This window comes from Felis catus, chromosome D3 (genome assembly GCF_018350175.1).
Source record: "Felis catus isolate Fca126 chromosome D3, F.catus_Fca126_mat1.0, whole genome shotgun sequence".
Lineage (NCBI taxonomy): Eukaryota > Metazoa > Chordata > Mammalia > Carnivora > Felidae > Felis > Felis catus.
The window spans coordinates 67,850,425-67,871,000 of NC_058379.1; the positions used below are offsets into that span (position 1 = coordinate 67,850,425).

General features: G+C 50.9%; 2 long non-coding RNA genes across 2 annotated transcripts; one reads left to right on the plus strand and one right to left on the minus strand.

Annotated features, from left to right (window-relative positions):
- The first annotated feature begins 16,200 nt into the window (after window positions 1–16,200).
- On the plus strand, window positions 16,201–20,110 carry LOC123381429. Its single transcript, XR_006588355.1, has 2 exons — window positions 16,201–18,085; window positions 19,335–20,110. It is a non-coding gene; the product is annotated as an uncharacterized LOC123381429 (long non-coding RNA).
- LOC111557331 lies at window positions 16,975–19,335 on the minus strand. The gene is made up of 2 exons (XR_002737350.2): window positions 18,937–19,335; window positions 16,975–18,096 (listed from the first exon to the last, which is right to left on the minus strand). It is a non-coding gene; the product is annotated as an uncharacterized LOC111557331 (long non-coding RNA).
- Window positions 20,111–20,576: the final 466 nt, after the last annotated feature.

The window sequence follows — 20,576 nt, forward strand, 5'->3', positions numbered from 1 at the left end:
TATAGGAAGTGTTTGCCTGGAACTGAGGGATTTCCTGGGATGAAGGACTTTCACTGTTGCAATGGAGACAGTCACAGGCCACCCAGTTGGTCACTCTACCATGACCTCGATGTCGAGCTAATCTTGCTATGGGTGGGCTTCAGGCCTCTTCCTGGGATCAGCCTCACAGGAGACTCCAGGAAAGACTAGATCCTTCCTTGCTAAGCTACTTCCCAACGGGTCCTGCTTCCCTCCTTCCTGAGAGCACGCCCCAATCAATCATGCACGCCCAATCCTTGTCTCAAGCTCTGCTTCCAGTGAACCCAGCCTAGACATCCAGCTCCCACCCCTAGCGCCACCACGGACAAACCATAAATGCAGGGGGCGGTTCTTCGGTACTTCTAATGGTTTTGGCAATGAGGGATGTTCAGGACGGTAATAAAAAATAATAATACTGCTACTTATTGATTTCCAGGGGACTTCTTGGCTTCACTATGATGCCTCCTAACTCCAGCTAGTTGTCAAAGACTTTCTGCCTTAGTTGCACAGAATGTGGAGGGCTAGAAGCAGGGAACAATTCAGCCTTCTCTGCCTTTATGTTAAGGACTTACTATGCAGTCAGCACTGCTCTTAGCTCTGTGAGGGAAGGAGGAATGAGCCAGACACAGGCCCTGCCCTCCTGTGTAGCTGTGTGGATAAGGCCATCTCACCCGCAGCATCTGAGAAGGGCACAGGGGTAAGCGCTCAGGCTTGCTGAGATGGCGAGAGGGCTTGCGTTCAGAGAAAGGACCGCCAGTGTGGGGTGGGGGATGCCCGACAGGTTTCCCAGAGGAGAGGTTGTGGCTGGGCCCTGAAGGGGTGGAGAGTTAGGGCAGGTGAAAAGGAGAGAGAGCAGAGATGTCCCTGGAAGCCCCACGTAAGGCAGGGAGGCCCAGGTCGTACTTAGAAGCCTGGAAGAGGATGATTTTCTGGAAGGAAGGGCTGCACGAGGAAAGAGGAGTGACGATCTGGGGACCTTGGCTGAGGAGTTAGTGCCCTGCTCTGTGGGCGGCAGAATGAGAAAGGCTCCCAGCAAACTTCGGGGAGAGAAGACTGGGCCAACCCTGGGACAGTTGAGAACACCACCTTCTCCCTGAGGGGCACTGGTCCCTGATCGGGAGGCCGGCTCAGTCACACAGGGAGTTGGGGGCCTAGATCGGCCAAGGCTCTCCCCCCGACGTCTCCAGGATGGTCATAGAAAAGACGGAAGAACGCTGGCAGAGAATCATAAGTAGGAGATGCTCTCCCCTTTCCTCCTCCCTTTACGTAGCCCTCTTGTCTCTTATCTCCTCTGCCCTGCATTTCTGCGAACTCCAGTCCGTCCGCCTCCCTCGCCCTCCCGGACACAGCTGCAGACTGCTCTTCACGAAACACCACTCCCATCCTGTCTCTGTCCATCTAGGGGACGTGAGGGTCTACCCACTGCCTTCCTCAGATTAGCCTCCAAGGCCCTCTACACTCCAACCCCCCCTGCTCTCCCCTCCCTCCCCTTATTTAGCGTTTTCCCCATAAGGCCCTGGGTTCAGTCAAGCAGGTCATGTCCCAAGCTACCTCATGGGTCCTTGCTTTGAATCTTTGTTCAGACTTTTCTTTCCCCCAGGATACCCCGCTCTTTTTCTGGGCCTGCCTGATCCCACTCATTCTTCTCCGTGCCTCCCAAATGTCTTCTCGTAGAATGCCCAGCCACACTGGGCTTGCCCTCTCTGAATTTCTGCAGCCTCCGGGTGATACGTTGTCTGCAAAGATGGCTGCCAACCGGTGCTCCCATTCCTGTGTACATCTGCGGCTTTTCCCATCCAAATCTGTGGTCTATTTGCTGACCCCTAGGACCCCAAGCTCGTCTCGTGACTGGCTCTGACCGGTAGAACTCAGTAGAAGCAATCAGTGCTGTGACAGTCTGGGAGTAGGTCTCGGGAGACCTGGCACTTCGTCTTACTGAGGCTTCGAGCTCTGAGAAACCTGGTAAAGAAGTCTGACTACCCTCTGAACAAGAGAGGCCTGGCCGGCACCTGGCCAGTCCAGCGGTAAAGTCAACTGGATGCTCTTTCCCCAGTCAAGCTGCCCCCACAGACACATGAGAACAGAGACAAGCCTTTCCTGCTGAGCCCTGGAGAGAGTCATCGGCCAACAAATGGCTTGTTGTGTTAGGGTGTTTGGAGTCAGCTCCCACTTTGGTCTGAATCCTGGCTCTGCCGTTTCACAAGAAGCGTAGAAAGTGGTCTTGTAGAAAGTGCTCTCTGGCACCAGGCTTTGTGCTAAGTACCTTACACATATTCTCCCGTGGAGTGGGGACCGTGATGGTCCCCATCATGTGGGGAGAGAGTGATTCTCCCAGGTCCACACCTAGGAAGTGATAAAATGGGACCATCCCCTGAGCCTGAAGTTCAGAGTCCAGATTCCTAACGATTGCTCGCTAGTTACATGAGCTGTGTGACTGTAAGTGAGTATTTAACCTCTCCGGCCCCCTTTCTCCTCAACTATGAGATAGAGAGACAAATATGGCACTGGTTGGGGATGGTAGTTCATGAAGATTAAAATGTGGTGGCTCACTTAAGGGCTGGGCACTGAGCAATTGCTCATGAAATTCTGGTTCCCTTTTCCCTGGTATGATGTAGAAACAATCTCCCAGTCTCCTCCCAACAGAGACTGTCGAAATCCTGAAACCTCAAGTCGTAACTTACAAATAACAGCGCCAGGCTACCCTGCGACAACTTGCCGAGACCAGGTCGCACCAGAAACTCTGTACATATATACTGGAATAAAGGTGTTAGTAGAAGTAGAAAACAATATGGATAGTTAAGCAAAGTGGTTAGGAAGGGGGGGGGGTTTGTATTTGTCTTAGTAATAGCATAAGTTTACAGGGGTGGAGGGTAATGAGGAAGGGCCATGCTAGCCTTGACCTTAAAGTTCAAGGAAACCTCGAACCCTGCCTGCCGATTTGGGGCAAATGTTGCTGGCTGTTCAAAAGCAGGGAGGGGAACTGGTCACGGTGTGAATTCCAGGCTTGAACTCCACCCTCCATCTTTCTGCCCCTTACAGAGTGGGAGGCAGGGCTTGTGCCAGTTCCATTCTACCTGCTTCTGATCCCATGGGTGCCTGCCTCTCAGAGAGCACCGTAAGTTCCTCATGAGTGCTCCCCCGTCCTGGGCCTGGCGCATAAAAACAATGGTTACGGTTACATCTACAGTTTAACAGAACTGTATCGACTGCTAACTTGCTTCTTCACTAGACCTTAGTATGGTTTTGTGTTTGTTCACTCGTGGCTTACTTCATAATTAGCCATCCCTGGCTTACTTCCTAATAAGCCGTCCCTAATTTGTTACGTTTTGGGTTAGTCTACACTTGGTTCATGTCAACAGAAGTACTTCACGCTCAACTCACCTATTTGTTCCATAGCTCAGTTGATCTTTTTTTTTGTTGGTTTGATGCTAATGTTTTCCGATGCACGAATAACCCTTCGACGCCCTCACGGTCGCAGTGGGTGCTGAAAAAGTGACCAGGACTCAGTTGCACACATTTTCTGAATTTAGGTCTTTTTCACGCTGGAAGTTTGTGAGTGGTAAAATGGATAAATAAAGGGTGGTTGACCCACACTGCAGCATAGTATACAACAATAAAATGGACACACGGTAGCTGCCCTTGACAACATAGGTGGATCTCAGGAACACAATGTTGAACAGAGGAAGGAAGTCAGATACAGAAGAACACACACGGTAACGATTCAGCGATGCATTCTTGCCTGGGAAAGGCATAAAGGAGGTGAGCAAGGGTTAGTATGAGAGTCACCAGGACGGACCTGGGTGCCTCTGGGACACCAGCGATGTTCCATTTCTTGATCTGAAGGTAGTTAGGCATATGTTCGTTTTAGACTATTTTGTTAGGTCATGTATCTATGTGCTTTCGGTAACGGAGGGGGTTGGAGATCATTACGTCCTGGGTTGAGTAGGAATTTAGGCTTTACAGATTCCATTCCATTTGTCAAGGATAAGCTTCCCGATTTATCATTTTATGTTTACCTCTGACTTTGCCAATTAGGCTTAACCGAAATCCGTCCCACCGTCAGATAAATCTGAGGATGGACTTCAAAATCTGCGAGCTGCCGAGTCCTGCCAGGTATTTGCTAGACAATAGGCGTCGAGCTAGGGGAATGTGTCAGGCCCCTGAGAAACAGAACCAATAGAATGTGTCTGTACCCGGAAAAGATTTATTCAGAAGGAGTTGGCACACATGATTATGGAGGCTGGAAAGTCCAAGACCTGCAGGAGGTTGAAGACCCATCTGAGTTTGAGTCTGAAGGCCACCTGCTGTAGAACCAAAAAGAAGATGAAGTTCAAAGGTAGTATGCTGGAGAATTCTTTCCTGCTCAAGGGAGGTCAGTTCTTGTCCTTCAACTGATTCGGTGAGGCCCACTCACATTCTGGAGGACAATCTGCTTTACTCAAAGAAACCACTTTAAATGTTAATCCCATCTTAAAAAAAAAAAAAATCCTCATAGAAACACCCAGAATAATGTCTGACAAATACCAGCACCCTCGCCCAGTGAAACTGATGAACACCACGAACTATCATAGTGGGTGTTACATGCTACCTGATTTACTCCTCACGTGGCCCCATGAGTTGGTTATTTCTGTTTTTTAAAAATTTTTTTTTAGGTTTTGTTTATCTTTGAGAGTGAGAGAGACAGAGCCTGAGCGGGGGAGGGGGAGAGAGAGAGGGAGACACAGAATCCAAAACAGGCAACAGGCTCCAGGCTCTGAGCTGTCAGCCCAGAGCCCGACGCGGGGCTCGAACTCGTAGACCTCGAGATCATGCCCTGAGCTGAAGTCAGACACTTAACCAGCTGAGCCACCCAAGGCGCCCCAAGCTGGTTATTTCTAAGCCCACTTTGGACAGGGCATTTGAGTACCCTGTTTGGGCTGCACTGTGACACCACCAATTATGAGTGGTGAGCAAGTTTTTTTTTTTTTTTTTTTTGGTGTGAGACTCGATCCAGGAAAAACATAAACACTTACGGGCTGCGTGTTGTCAACCCAAAGGAAGATAACTCGATTGAATCTCATGGGGCAAAATGTCTTTTGAACCATAACGATCCGACGTATTGATGGAAAATGGCCTCTGCTTTTTAGTCATAAAAATGTCATACCTGGGCATCCTTGAGAGGAAGCAGCTTTCTAGTATTTCTCCCTGTGAGGGAAACGAAGTGGGCTGTGTGGTACCTTCTGCACCCTGGTACTACCAGGAAGATGACCGAAGACAAGCGGGCTTCATTGCGGATAGCAGGGGAGACGCGGAGTACCAGGTATGTGGGCAGAAATTTCCAGGAGCTGGCTGAGGCTTCCGTGGCCCATGGCCCCGGCTCTTTCTCACGTCTAATCTCACTTCAAAACTCAAGGCATGCCTTTCCCTAGAGGAAGCGCGTTATTAGCACAGCACTTAACTTTACCAACCTTGACCTGAATGCCCTTTGGAGGTTGCAAATGCAACGCACAAAGAAAGACGGCAGGAAGAAGGGGAGGGGGTGTGGGGAGAGTGTGAAGAAGGGAGAGAGGAAAAGAGACGGGGGAGACGTTTTCCGAGGAAGATGGAAAAGAGAGGGCACGCTGGTTAAGGATGCCTGATTTTTGACAAAGGGACTGTGATGGGTTGATGGGGCCCAAGAGTGGTGACAATCAGGGGACAGGATGAGGGAAGCAGGACAATAAGGGTGTGCACGGTTCCCCCTGCAGAAGGAAGAAAGATGGCACCTCAGAGACGGGGCTGGACAGTTTGGGGAGCCTAGCTGAGCTGGAGCAGTGTGGGGAGTGGGGGTAAGGGGGCAATGAGCAACCACCCTGGTGTGTTAGAGAGCATGGGCTCGGGAATGGATTCTAGGGGCTCCCGGGGGGCTCAGTTGGTTAAGTGTCCGACTCTTGGTTTCAGCTCAGGTCATGGCCTCACGTCACAGTTCCTGAGTTCGGGCCCCACATCGGGCTCTGTGCTGACAGCACGGAGCCTGCTTGGGATCCTCTGTCTTCTCTCTCTCTGCCCCTCCCCCACTCACATTCTGTCTGTCTCTCAAAAATAAATAAACAGTAAAAAACTTAAAGAAAATAATGTCACTGCAGCACGGCCATCGACATGAATGTCAATTTACGTTTGTGTGATGCCGTGTCACGAGACGTTGGTGAAAAAGACGATTATTTATCCTTTTGCACCAGGTTGCAGGAAAATTAAATATGATAGTAAGTATGAAGTTCCATGCACAGAGCTGGCTCCTTTCTTTCGTTCCTGTCTCATCTTGAGTGTTTGTAGCTTTGCCACTTTTCACAGTGTTAGTCACTGTTTTCGCGTCTGGAATTTTCTCTCTTGGGTAAGACAGAAGCACCTGGAGGTAGGGGATGGGGCACAGCGGGGGGAGAGCAGAAAGAGAGGGGCTCGGGGGGTCAGACGGAGGGTGAAATCACCGTGTGACCCCCCCGGGCACAGTATTGCCCTCTCTTGGAGCTCTGTTTCTTTCTTGGCTGCATAATGGGTTTCTAACGCCTGCCCTGAAGGTCGTCTGAGGGTTAGGAAAAATGGACGTTCGATGCCTAAGCTGGGTCTAAACCAATGATTGTCCCCGAGCTAAGCCCAGAGTAAATGTTCAGTAAGTAACTGTGTAACTGAACGCTGTGAGGCCCGGTCCCCAGGTGAGCTGCATTTCCAGCGTTTGCCAATGAAAATCCCCCTCGGGTTGCGTAAAGCCAAGAGCTGAACTTGTGAGTGGCCGGTCGTCCAACGGCCGAGCACCAGCACACGGGACCTCGGCACCAGCCTTCAGACCCTGTCCTCTGCCTGGGAGAGGCCCACGCGGTCCCCGAGTGGTCGCTGGAAGAGGGGACTCATCCCTAGGACAAGGCAGGCCTTGAATTAGCCAGCGTGACCCCTCCGGTCTGTGGAGTCGCAGAGATACTCCCCCCCACCCTCTCTTCTTCTGACTCTGGAATGCCAAGATCTGGTAGAAAATTAAAACCCGCTTTGTGAGATTCCCCGGGGATGAAAGGGAGGAGATGTGGACGCTGTAATTCGTACCCACCAGGCGCTGGAGACAACAGTACCCGGCCTCTGATCCCAGCGCTGGGGAGCCACGTGCTTCCTGGAAGTGGGCAGGCCAGGAGAACCTAGCTCCTTGGAGGCCCTCGGTTTAGCATGTGGTTGTATACACGTGCTATTTGATTTTCTTTTACACGAGGGATTCTGGTCTTCTGAGTTAGTGAGTAAGCACCGTTGGTCTTTTTATTATTTCCTATCTGGGCTCCTGCAACAGCCTTCCAAGTAGTTTGCTGCAGCTGCACCTGCCCTCGCACGATGCATCCACCTGGCCAGCGGGCTCCCTTCCAAAAGCAACGCTGATGATCTCAAGTCTCACTCACCCGGCCCCCCTCCGCAGAACCTTCGATGGCTTTGCGTTGCCCTCAGCACGGCCCCCGAGCCCTCTCCGGGCTCATGCTACCCAAGAAAACAGAGCAGCAGCTGCCTGCCTTGTGCCGGTCTTCCCAGCAGTTATAAGCCCTGCGAGGGCAGGGACCGCGGCTGACTTGGTCACCACTGCGTGTCCAGGGCCTGGCACGCTGCCTGGCACACCGAGACATTTCTGTTGAATGAGTGAATAAACGATTGGAGGAGTGACCCCGTGCAGTCTTGAGATTTCTGTCAAGCAATATTGTATTCAGTGTCTCTCCTGGGTTGGGTGTTCTGCGGTCAGATCCCTAGCAAGAGGGTTTGTGTGCACATGCCTCATTGAGGAAGGGCGCCATGGGAAACTGGGAAGGGGGTTGAGGGCAGCCAAGGGTGGTGGCATCCTAGATATTATTTTGTATTTGTCCGCAGTTCGGGGCCCAGAGCTCCTAAAACTCCTAAGTGATACGAGTGTGTTTTGTTATTCTTAAGGAGCCCCTCTCAACTGCACCTGAGCTTATGCAAATGAGGGGGCTCTTGGAGGTCCCCCAGGTAGCTTCAGGGTGGGGGACTGGTCACCATGTGGTTAGAGGGTGAGAGCTGTCAGCACCGTCCCCCATCTCCAGGGAAGGGATTGGGGCTGGTGGTTGAGTTCAACCATGGATGGATGGCCAATCAGTCACGTCTATGTAATGAAACTTTGATAACAATTCTTCAGCAGTGAGGTTCAGGGAGCTTCCTGGTTGGTAAACCTACAGATGCATTGGGAGGGTGTTGCACCCCAACTCCACAGGATAGAGGGTTTTGTGCTCCAGATCCTTCTGGACCTTGCCCTATCTACCTCTTTATCTTTATCTTCCGTTAGAACTCCTCCAGCCCATTGGGCCTTTGGGTCATCATCCCTTCAACACCAGTTGAACAACTAACTTGTGCCTGGCCCGGGGGACTGTGAAGACACGGGACCTGGTCTGTCCTCTTGGGGTTATTTTCCTCCGGTGGGCGGGGTCACCCGCTATCTCACCAGCAGAGTAGGAAGCACCGTGCAAGAATTTTGTTACTTCTTTTTTAAAGTTTTAAATATTTTTTCTAATTGAGGCATAATTGACCTATAACATTATAGTAGTTTCCGGCGAACGATGTAACGATTCAATATCTGCGCTTGTCGCAAAATGATCACCACAGCAAGTCTAGTTAACCATCATCCCGTGTGGTTACACATTTTTTTCTTGTGATAAGAAATTTTTTTTAAGATTTTATTTTTGGGGCGCCTGAGTGGCTCCGTCGATTAAGCATCCGACTTCAGTTTGGGTCCCGGTCTCGTGGTTTGTGGGTTCGAGCCCCGCATTGGGCTCAGTGCTGACAGCTCAGGGCCTGGAGCCTGCTTCGGATTCTGTGTCTCCCTCTCTCTCTGCCCCTCCCCCACTCACGCCCTGTCTGTCTGTCTCTTTCTCTCAAAAATAAATAAACATTACAAAATGATTTTATTTTTAAATAACCTCCATACCCAACTTTGGGCTCAAACTTACAACCCTGAGATCAAGAGATCACAGGCTCTACTGACTGAGGCCACCAGGTGCCCCTGTGATGCATAGTTTTACAATCTATTCCCTGCAACTTTTCAATATGCAGTACGATATTATTAACCGTGGTCACCAGGCTGTACGTTACCTTCCCAGGACTTATTTATTTTATAGCTGGAAGTCTGTACTGGCACTTTGTTATTAATAATAAAGTGCGAGGACATGGAGATAATTTTTTCTTTTTCTTTTTTTAAAGTTTATTTATTTATTGGGAGAGAGACAAAGAGAACGAGCAGGGGAGGGGCAGAGAGAGAGGGAGAGAGAGAATCCTAAGCAGGCTCCACACTGCCGGCGAGGACCCCGATGTGGGGCTCCAGCTCCCGAACCGTGAGATCACGGACCTGGGCCGAAACCAAGAGTCGGAGGCTTGACTGAGCCACCCAGGCGGCCCGGAAATCATTTTCTCTTTAAAAAGAAATTGCAGGGGCGCCTGGGTGGCGCAGTCGGTTAAGCGTCCGACTTCAGCCAGGTCACGATCTCGCGGTCCGTGAGTTCGAGCCCCGCGTCGGGCTCTGGGCTGATGGCTCGGAGCCTGGAGCCTGTTTCCGATTCTGTGTCTCCCTCTCTCTCTGCCCCTCGCCCGTTCATGCTCTGTCTCTCTCTGTCCCAAAAATAAATAAACGTTGAAAAAAAAAATAAAAAAAAAATAAAAAGAAATTGCAGCACGTTATCTCAAAATAACGCCCATCTCCCCTACTTCTGTGCTGGGTTTTTTTTTCTGGAACCTTCCAGCACAGGGGCGAGGAGCCTGAATCCTAAGTGCCACCGAGTCGACAAGCAGGGGCTGAGGACCGAGGGCTGCCACAGCAGGGGGGCCTTGCGGATCCTCTGTGCGCTCTGGCCTCTCCCCACACCGGGCAAATGGAAGGCAGGACCTCTCCGAGAACGCGGAGGGCCGGGTGAATCCGTGGCTCTGGGCTGGTTGTCGGGTGGCAGCTGTGGGGGTGGCCTCTGCTGAGCCAGCCGTTCCCGGTTACAGGGCACAATTCCAGTTGCTGACTGCTCCCAGTTTTCTGCTTGCGACAGATCATTAAAGCCAGGCTCTGTCCCTGCTCCCTGCCACCTCGTTTTAATATTAATCGCAGCCAAAGCAAACGAGAAGAGCAAATCTGTTGTTCCCGAAACATGCCACAGGCAACAGAGCCAAACTGTAAAGTGATTCGATTTGTACGCACGTCATTTAGGTGACTGCTCTCTTCGACGAGCGCAGAGAGAAAGATGACTGCTTCTGGGATGAGAGGTGATGGGTGATGGTCAAACAGCCGGGAGGTGACCCTGGGAGACTAACAGATCCCAAGACGTCCCGCTGTGCCTACGCTCTGGAGGGGAGAAAGAGGGGAAAAAAACGCCTCATCCGGATCAAAAAGCCAGGGGCCCGGTTCGTTTTGCCGTGTGGTGGCCCACCCACACAGAGCATCGGTCCGATGCATGTCGCGAAGTCCCATCCATCCCGGGCCATGGCAGATCAAGGCTGGAGTTATCTGTCTCGTGCCTGTTGTTCCTCAACGGCTCCCCAAGGCGAGGGACGGTGTCAAAACGGTTCCTTTGTCCTCCCCTTCTCGGAACGTGTAGAAGGGATGTGTCTAGGGAACTCGAGCTGCCAAGGTCGGCTTGGGAGGCCTTGAATGAAAATTTCTGCCACTTCTTGGTGGCAGTTCGGTGCCGGGTCGGTCACCCAAGAGGCTGACACAGCCTTTATTTAGGGAAACAGCAAAGCAGGCTGGGAAAAAGGAGGGGGGGGGCAATTCTTAAACTTCTGGTATTTGACGCTTTGCTCCATGTGGAAAAATGAGAACTGTTGGTAGACTTCTTTTTGTATCACTTCCATTTATTTATTTAATTTTATTTTTTAACGTTTATTTATTTTTGAGACAGAGAGAGACAGAGCATGAACGGGGGAGGGGCAGAGAGAGCGAGGGAGACACAGAATCCGAAACAGGCTCCAGGCTCTGAGCTGCCAGCACAGAGCCCGACGCGGGGCTCGAACTCACGGACCGCAAGATCACGACCTGAGCCGAAGTCGGACGCCGAAGTGATTTGTGTAAGAATTTTACCCTCTGGGAGGCAGGGGTAAGTTTGGGAGTTCTTTGGCGAAGCCGGATCTAGAGAGAAATAGCCCAGAACCTCCCCCACCTCCCTGTGGATGTGAATGCTGCTTCCTGGGGCCCAGGGAGGTCCTGCCCCACGCACACTTGAGTGTGTGTCCGAATTGCCTGCAGGGCTCGTTAAAGTACAGATCACTGGGCCCCACCCTCCCCGGAGGGTCCAGCAAAAAAGCCCTCGTTGCAGCTATTGCCAGTTTCTATGGTGTAAATATTCCCATCATGGCCAGTTCCGAGTGACCACCTGATGCCATTGAATTTGGGAAAAGACGTGCCTAGCCAGCCAGCTCAGCAACACGAGGAGCGTGGGTTTCCTGGCAGGGAACAGGCCCGTAGCCCGGGGAGTTTGCTGGAATGACTCACAAGGCCACCTACCACCACGCGGAGTTCCCGAGGTTTCCCACCAGAAGAATGAGGAGCAGAAAGCATGAAGGTAGAGGGGCCGGATACATCTGATCTACCCTTCTCTCTCTCCCGCTGCCCTGGGACAAAGATTACTACCTGTGCCTTGTTTTTTTTTTTTTTTTTTAAGTTATAGATGTGTATAATATCCTTCTCCTGTTTCATAAAGTTAAATTTAAAATTTTTCTATTTATTTTTGAGACAGAGAGAGACAGAGCATGAGCAGGGGAGGGGCAGAGAGAGAGGGAGACACAGAATCCGAAGCGGGCTCCAGCCTCCGAGCTGTCAGCACAGAGCCCGACGCGGGGCTCGAACTCACAGACCGCGAGATCGTGACCTGAGCTGAAGTCAGACGCTCAACCGACTGAGCCACCCAGGCGCCCCTAAAGTTAAATTTTAAAAAGGTGCCAAATAGAAAAGAAATACCAGGTATTATTCCGCCATGCAGAAATAAACACTGGTAACATTTTGGTTTGTATTCTAGGTTTGTTTGTTTGTTTGTTTATTTTAAAGAACCCCCTCTCCCCCATACAAACACACGTACAGATTTTATGGAGTTGTCCTACATACGTTGTTTTGGAACTCAAGTTTTTCACACCTCACAGTATCGCGAGCATGTTCTCATGCCATTAAATGTTCTCCTACCACATGCTGGTAATGGGTGAAGAGTGTTCCCTTGTTTGAATATACCATAATTTATATTTTGAATCCCTTGTTCTTGGAAATTTGCTTTGTGTACAACCTTTTTCGATTTCAAACGTCTTTGATGGACAGCCTTCTATCCATTTCTTGCCACTCTGCGATTATTTCTTGGGACTCGGTTTTCTAATAGGAAACCCTGGCTCAGAACAAAAGCGTGCATCTCTTAAAACCTGTGATTCTGGGGTGCCTGGATGGCTCAGTCGGTTGAGCGTCCGACTTTGGCTCAGGTCATGATCTCACGGTTCGTGAGTTTGAGCCCGGCGTCGGGCTCTGTGCTGGCAGCTTGGAGCCTGGAGCCTGCTTCAGATTCTATCTCCCTCTCTCTCTGCTCCTCCCTGGCTCATGCTCTGTCTCTCTCTCCTTCAAAAATAAATAAAAACATTAAAAAAAAAAAAAAAAAAAAGAACAAAAAAAAATCCCCTGTGATTCATGGTGTCCAATGGCCTTCCAGAGACGTCACCCCTACTTAGACTCCCGTCAGTGGCATTTAAAAGTGACCGTTTCATCATACTTTCATTGACACTGGGCTATGTACATTCTAAAAATTCTGAAATGTGGTTTTGTGTGTTTGTCTGCTTTTTTTTTTTTCCCCCAGTACGGTATAGGAGTCACATCACGAGAGACTGACCGGCATCCCTGTGCAGGACGGGCCCTCGGTGAAGGTACCACCCGCTAAGCTTTGAAGTTCCACTAAATATTTCACTATTTGGCTCCCAGGGAGCTGATAATGGTGGCAGCTGTTACAGTGAGCTATGCCTTCTGAAACCCGTGTGTCTGGATCGAAGCAGGGGAGTGTGAAGGGCCAGGGTCTTCTCAGGCAGAACCATCTCTCCCAGGAGAAGGGGGACATTTGGCGACCACGATTCCAGGAAGGAACAAGAATGGACAGTAGCAGGGAGCCAGGGAGAAAGAGGACAAAGTATTAACAGGCAAAGGAAGACCAGGCAAGAGAGATGAATCAGAAGCGATCCAATAACCAGCCCTGGATTAAGGGCATCTGGCTCATCCAGGAATTTCACAGTCATTTGCTTCAAGCCGCTAATCTTTTCTGAGAGGTTCCCTTGAAGCCGTCTGGAAGGAATGGATAAATGGAGGGCTTAGCCAAATGTTTGCTCCGGCAGGGTTTCATGCCTGGGTGCACAGACACGTTGTCATGCTTCGTTGATTCAGGACTGAAAGCGTGGCTGGCTCACAGAAGCACGGAATTTTAGGGTTAGAAGGGGTGTAGACCATATGTGGTCCACCTGTCCATTTTACAGATGAGAAAACGGAGGCTCAGAGAGGTGCTAGGATTTGTCCCGAATTGATACATCACAGTACTGGCAGAGCCGGGACTAGCACTCTGGTCTCCCACTGTTACTTCAATACCCTTGCCGTCTGTTATCTTCAGTATTTTTTCAACGTACTTAACAGAGAAGAACAGAGAGAATTCACGTGGGCAACTCAAGATTGAAAAAGCAAGGTACGTAGTTGCACTAGTCGACTTCCCCAGGAGGGAAATGACAGGCACATATACAGGAGGATCCGACGAGGGACTTGGGGTGTGGGGTCCCTGATAGTGCTGACTACTGTTGGTTAAACTACTAGTTAAACTACTGCTGTTCTCTTACAATCCCCGCCAAGCATCCACTGGGCGGAGCAGGGTCAGTGACCAGCGGCTCCCCTATCGGCAGCCAGGGGAACAGCAAGAATATTCGGTGGAGCCCATTTGGCTCTTCTCCGCGCCCGGTGTTTGCAGCCTGGACCGAGTCCTTTGGAATAAGGAAGTCCTGGGTCATTCTGGCTAGAAAGAAGGGTATCTGGAGGGATGCGCTGGGTTTTCTGTTACTCTGGGCAGTGATTACACATTTAATTATTCTGACACATACAGTAAGAGCGTCCTTTCCTGTACCCAAGGCTGGCCACACAGGCTACTAATTTATATCCGTGAAACATAGATTTACAAACACACGCAGAGCAATCTCAGTTGAGGGCCTTGGTAGTTCTGAATTAAATATATTACACTTCATTAGAAGGATTTTTTTGATAATTTATTGAGCTGAAATTCGCATAGCTTAAGATTAACCATTTTAGAGTGAACCTTTCAGTGGCCCTTAGCACATTCACAGTACTGTGCAACCTCTGTCTCTAGCTAGTTCCAAAACATTTCCATCCCCCCAGGATAACGCCCCATCCCCATTCGGCCATTTCTCCCCACTCTCCATTCTTCCCAGACCCCTGGTGACCACTGATCCATTTCCATCATTACGGAATAATCTACCCTGGGCATTTCATATAAATGGAATTTCATATAAATAAAGGGACATGGGGCCACATAGCTAAAAGTTAATTAAGCCTGTGCCCCGGTCATTCTCTGGTTTAAGAATGAAATCTGCATTTCTCAGAGTGTTTTTCAGGAATCTCTCCAAACTTTTTCTCTGCAGAATTTTGGTTTAACTGAAGATTCCTAACTTTAGTTAATAATAATAATAAACAATAAAACAAAGACATCTGCCAGGTACTTAGTATATCAGATTCTTTTTTTATTTTTTTGTTAAAGTTTATTTATAGAGACAGAGACAGCACGATTGGGGGGGGAGGGGGAGAGAGAGAGAGAGAGAGAGAGAGAGAGAGAGAGAATCCAAAGCAGGCTCCATGCCATGAGCAAAGAGCCCAACACAGGGCTTGAACTCACAAAACGGTGAGATCATGACCTGAGCCAAAACCAAGAGTCAGACCCTTAACTGACTGAGCCGCCCAGGTGCCCCAGTATATTAGATTCTGTGTTAAATGGGTATAGGCATTATCTCATTGGAGAGTCACAGGGATTTTACCAGGGGGGTGCACTTCATAGATGAGAAAATGGAGTCCAAGTGACTTAATACAAGGTTACGCAGCTGGCAGTGGCAGATTTAAGACTGGAGACCAGTGTGATTGACTCTAAAGTTCTGCCTTTTCAAAGGGTGTTTATTAAGAAGGGGAATAAGAGGTACAATCTTCCGGTTATAAAATAAATAAGACACAGGGATGTAATTTCCAGCATAGGGAACCCAGTCCATAATATTATAAAAACTTCATATGGTGACAGATGGTAACTAGAGTCACCGCGGTGAGCGTTTTCTAATGTTTATAAATATCACATCACTGTTGCACACCTGGAACTAACAATATTGTATGTCAATTACGCTTCAATAAGAAAAAGAGTGTCTATTAATCCCAACACATATTACATTCTTCTTGCATTCACCAGTACTCCTCAGTCCCACCAGTGGGATTTTTTTTTTTTTGGCAGCTATTTAAGGCTAATTAGTATTATTGTTTTATGATTAAAATATTTCCTTATCAATAGCAAAGTCACTATAGTTGTTTGCTTATACATGTATACATTTACTATGTTTATTTGTGTCTTGAATGTTTCTTCTCCCTGGAATGAAAGTCTCTCCTCGTGGCTGCTACAGAGGAGGACCTTGGTCAGTAAGGGTGGAAGAAAACGTAAGTGATATCCTTGGTTTGACTGTCCCCCCCCCACCTCCCCCACATGATGAGCATTCCAGGTTTTCCAGAACAAAGTTCTGTTTCCGCTGTGTCTCCGTTCAGAAGGCCTTGAGCCCAGGGGGTCGTGGCTGCGGGGAGCAAGGCCCTGGGTGTGGGCGGTGCTGGTCCCTCCAGATTTCTGCAGGCCTGGTCCCCTCGCCCTCAGCCACACCTTCTGCTGCCGCCCACGTCTGCCCCCTCGCCTCTCGGGCAGAGGCCTCCGCATTCCCACCCCAGAGGTGTGCACCTGCCGGATTGCCGCCCTCTGTCTCATTGTTGGTTACTCTCAATTCTTTGTCCTCACGACGTAGCTCTTCCCCCAGACCTTCCCCGCCTTTCTCATCTCACCCACACGTTTGAGCCTCTACTCGGCGAGAGCCCGCAGCTGTCGCTGGATGTCGAAGATGACCCGTGCTCAGGCCCACAGCATCATCGGGGTGGGGGGGGGGGAAGGCGGGGGCCTCAGACGCCACCCAGACCGGAAGTGGCAAACTGCCCTGGGCCCGGAGCTTCCCGGGAAGTGCCTTAGGGACCCCCCTTAGGGAAAGGGGCAGGAAGCAGGAGGCCAGGCCAACAGGGCCTTGGGTCCCTTGCCTTACTTAACCAAGATACACTGCTGTTGTCTGCATTATGTGAGTTCCATTGAAAAAAGACAACAACTGGTCAACAACAACAACAAAAAAGGTACTGTTTGTTTCTACCTCCTAGTTTTATAGATGAGAAAACTCTGAATTATATAACTGAAAATCCTTCCTTCCTTCCTTCCTTCCTTCCTTCCTTCCTTCCCCCTTTTCTTCCTTCCTTTTTTCTCTCCATTCATTAGAGTTTGCATGGTCCCCACACTAGGGACCTTATTCTTGTCCTTACCTTGCAGCTAGCCCTGAGTGGCCACGTCAGGACGCTCTGGCTCACAGAGCGCGTGGAGTGATGCGATCTTCTGCGCGGCCCCCCAGGAAGGGGGCTGTTTGCCTTCCCCTTCCTGTTCCTGTGTGCCCAGGTGCCAGCTCACCAACGGTCAGTGACTCAGCCTTGACACCCCCCCCCCCCCCCGTGAGGACAACTCTGGGGCAGGGGTCCCCGGCCTTTCTGTGCCACGAACTTCCTCGGCAGTCTGGTGAAGCCTGGGGACGTTACCAGCATCTTGTTTTTTAAATGCATAAAATAAAACACACGAGATTACAGAAGGAAGCAGTTGTACTGAAAGACGGACGTCAAAATAACGGAACACACGTAGACGTTTGTGACAGAGGAGCGATGCGCTTCTTTATTAACATTCAGTGGTGAAGCCTAGCAGCAGGATTGACAGCAAATCGTAATTCTGAAAGAGTAATAAATGTGAACTGAGAGCTTGGGGTATCTGTACTATTACAGTATGATATGGAAACGTAGGCGATTTCTGCCGGCCACGGAGTCCCTGATCCTGCCCTTATTATAGTGGTTTGTTGCCACATTCCTAATGGAAAGGAATGCTAAGTTTCACTTAGAGGTTGGTGAAAATGCAGACGCATTTTTGTTTCGTGCCCGTTCATCTTGGGTTCTCTCTGTGGAGTCCGCGTTCAGAACTGCGTTGGGAGCTGGCAGAGAAAATCCGTTTTCTCTTTTAGACATTTACGTCAAGAGTTCCGTGTCAGTCGCCCTTCCCAGCCATCTCCTTCTCTCTGGTGTGTAGACGATGCCTGGATAGGGGTCGTGTGGGGAGCAGGTGTTCAGTTACTTTGTGCTGAATTAACACGAATCCGCACGATCGGGCCCCCGAACCTGGAAGAGTAGAGTCAGTGGGGCTCTGGGCAGTGAAGTCCTGTGTTTAACCCTTGAGTCTGTCCTTTACTGGCTCTGCCACTGCGAGTAGCTGTTTACGCTCAGCCTTAGTGGTGACATTTGTTAAAACGGGGATAATAGTTTCTTGAAGTGTCCAAAGTCCAATGGGATAGACCAACGATCACTCAGGTCTCACGCTGCTGCCCTTTCTTATGCTTGGAGTCCTTTCTCGTGGAGTTCCAGCACTTACTCACCTGATTTCCAGGTTGCTGTCTTTGCCAGGAATCTCCGCCTATTGACTTGGGGGGCAAAGGTAGGGCTGGGGGCCTCCGAGAATCTTCTGGCCTGCTCTCTTTGTTCCATGACAGTAGTTAACTACTCTTTTCTGTATTATTCCGCGTCCTGGGTGCCAGGCACTCCGCGTTACCTCACGGATTGCCTCACGATGGCCCTAAGAAGACACTCGTAGTGTGAGTCCCACTTTCCACAGAAATGGAGGCTCAGAGAGGGCAAGCAACTTGTCCATGGTCATTCCGTTATCAAGTGCCCGATCCAGGATTTGAACTCAAGGCTACTGGTTTGTCAGCTGGAGGCGTAAGTCACATCTGTGGGCTCGTGTGGAGGGAGACAGTGGTTGTGTGAGACACCCGGGCTGAGAAAGGTGAACAGGGAGGGAGCAGCAGCTGGGGGGGGGAGGTGCCCTGTGGGGCCAGTTTGGAGATTCCCAGGCTGGGGGACCACCGAGCACTTGAGTCCTCTCTCTCATCTCCTCAGGGCTGAGGGCTCTCTGTCTCTTGGCCTCTGGAGTGACATCCTCCACTCACCTGCTGACTTCCTCTCCTCTCCTTGGCCATTCCACTCCCTCTGACCCTTGCTCAGTGCCCCAGCCTGTGCCTTGTGGCCTGTGGCCTGGGCAGGGGCGTGCGAAAGGCAGTGGCATTCCAACGGGGCTGAGATCATTGAGCCCGGAGGGAAGAGGCAGCGAGGGGAGGTCAGCCTGCGTCACTCGAGGGCCTTGCTGGCAGATCATAAAAGCTGGAAATGCCCGATGAGGTCACTGCACCCAGGCCCTGGGGGCCGGACCCCGCCGGCTCCCTTGGTGGCTGCCACCTCCCCTTGGAGAGGCAGAGCAAGCAGGCCCCGCCTGGGAGGACTGCCCTTCTTGACCTAACCTTTCCCTTTGCTTCACTGTTGGACCCGCCCTGGCCTCCTGGGAGGGGAGGACAGAGCCCCAACTTCTTGCGGGGCAGCTCCGGTTCCCCAAGGCTCTGCAAACAGCCCCTGCAGGCCCCCCCCCCCCTCAGAGGGTCCAAGCAGCTGTTCCCTTGATACAGAGGTATATGGAAGAGTAGGGAGGGGAAAGGCAGCAAATTAATTAATGTTGATGTAAGAAGCTGCCGTGATCGATGGGGAGAGCCTCACAATCCGGAACGGGTGTTGCTCACCAGAACGGCTTGCTACTCCCTTCTCTGGGCCTCAGTTTCTTCATCTGTGAAATGAGTGTGTTGGCCCAGAACAGAGGGGCAGTGAGAGGTCGTCACCTTACCTCCGATGCTCTGTGGGTTCCCAGCAAGGCTGGGCCTCTAAAGGCCTGCCCCGCCTAACAACCTCTGTGTGCTTGAAGGTAGCCAGGAAATGACACAGAGGCCCCTGGAGTGGTGCCCAGGTGCCCATGTAGCCCAAATCCTGAGGCTCTAGGGGCCCAGCCCCCAGGAGAGTGAGCAAGGCCCCATGCTTCTTGGAAGAGCCGGTGTGGATAGAGCGCCTTCGAAGTGCCTGACCAGGTCCTGGGAAAGAGGAGGAAGGGGACAAGTGACTGCCCATTTCCGTCCTCCCCTTACAGGCTTCTCGGGAAGTGATTACCGAAGTGGTACCGAAAACGTTCGCGTGCCCGAGGTCGTCCACGCCAGCAGGTGATCTTGCTACGCTCACTCCTGCTACAGCTCCGGAAAGACTTTCTGCCCCGCAGCTGGAATGGGCCCAGCTGGAGCTGAAAGAGCGGAAGCTGAAGTCCCAGAGCGATTCAAGAGCCGCGTAAAACCCTCGGCTTGCTCGCCATTATTTCCAGGAACGCCAAGAAGCAGGTGGTAATATGCGCAAATTTTCAGCTTCTGCATGCACCTACCAGGTCAAGCTCAGGCTCCTGGACCGGTCACGCCAGGACCCTCTGCCTCCCCCCGCCCTATTCAGTCCTCAGATGGTGCTCAGGCTCACAGTGGGCCATGTATGTGTGCAATGTGTATGTGCATGCGTTTTCGAGTTTCTGAAAGTGCTCACCAGGGTTTAACGCCCATGGCTAATTTCAGCCCCCCCCAGCAGGGGCCTCTGAGAGTGGGGTATCTGGACTGATGTACCTCGTCACATCCATCCCCGATTAGCCCCATTTTTAAGTGAAGAAACCGAGATTGGGGATCACCCAGCTGTTAGGGTTGGACCTGGCCTTGTCACCCAGACGCTCTGAGGCCACGCTGAGGTCTTCCAGACCCATTTCATCTGCTCGATTAAGCCGTGAAGCCAAGACACGTCTTCTAGGCGGAGATCAGCAATAAGCCATCTACAGCCTGGGGGCCAAATCCAGCTCCCTGCTTGTTTTTGTGGATAAAGTTTTATTAGAACACAGCCATGTCTATTTATTTACCTATCGTCTGTGCTGCTTTTGCTACAAGGGCCGAGTTGAGTAGCTACAGCCGACGCTGTATGGCCTGCAAAGCCCCAAATCTTTACAATCTGGCCCTTTCCGGAATCAGTTTGCCCCGTTACCGAATACCGAAATCAAGATGAGTTTCCCCAAGAAAGCAGATCATCAGGGAAGTTGCTTCTTATCCAAAGGCCCCATGTCTAAGGGTCCACAGAGACGATGCAAGCGACTGCAGGCGGTGGGATTTAGCCAACCGGTAACGACACCCTGCCCGTGTTTCACCCAGAGCTTCCAAGTTACAGCCTCAGCAGGCCAACACTGCGACTTGGGTGGTAATCGCGAGGAAACAACCGCGGGAGGAAGGAGGGCGGTATTTGAGGCTAGAGGCTGGGGAGTAGGGGTGAGGGGCAGGTTTGAGTGACGGCAGACTCTTACGCCCCCGCAGGG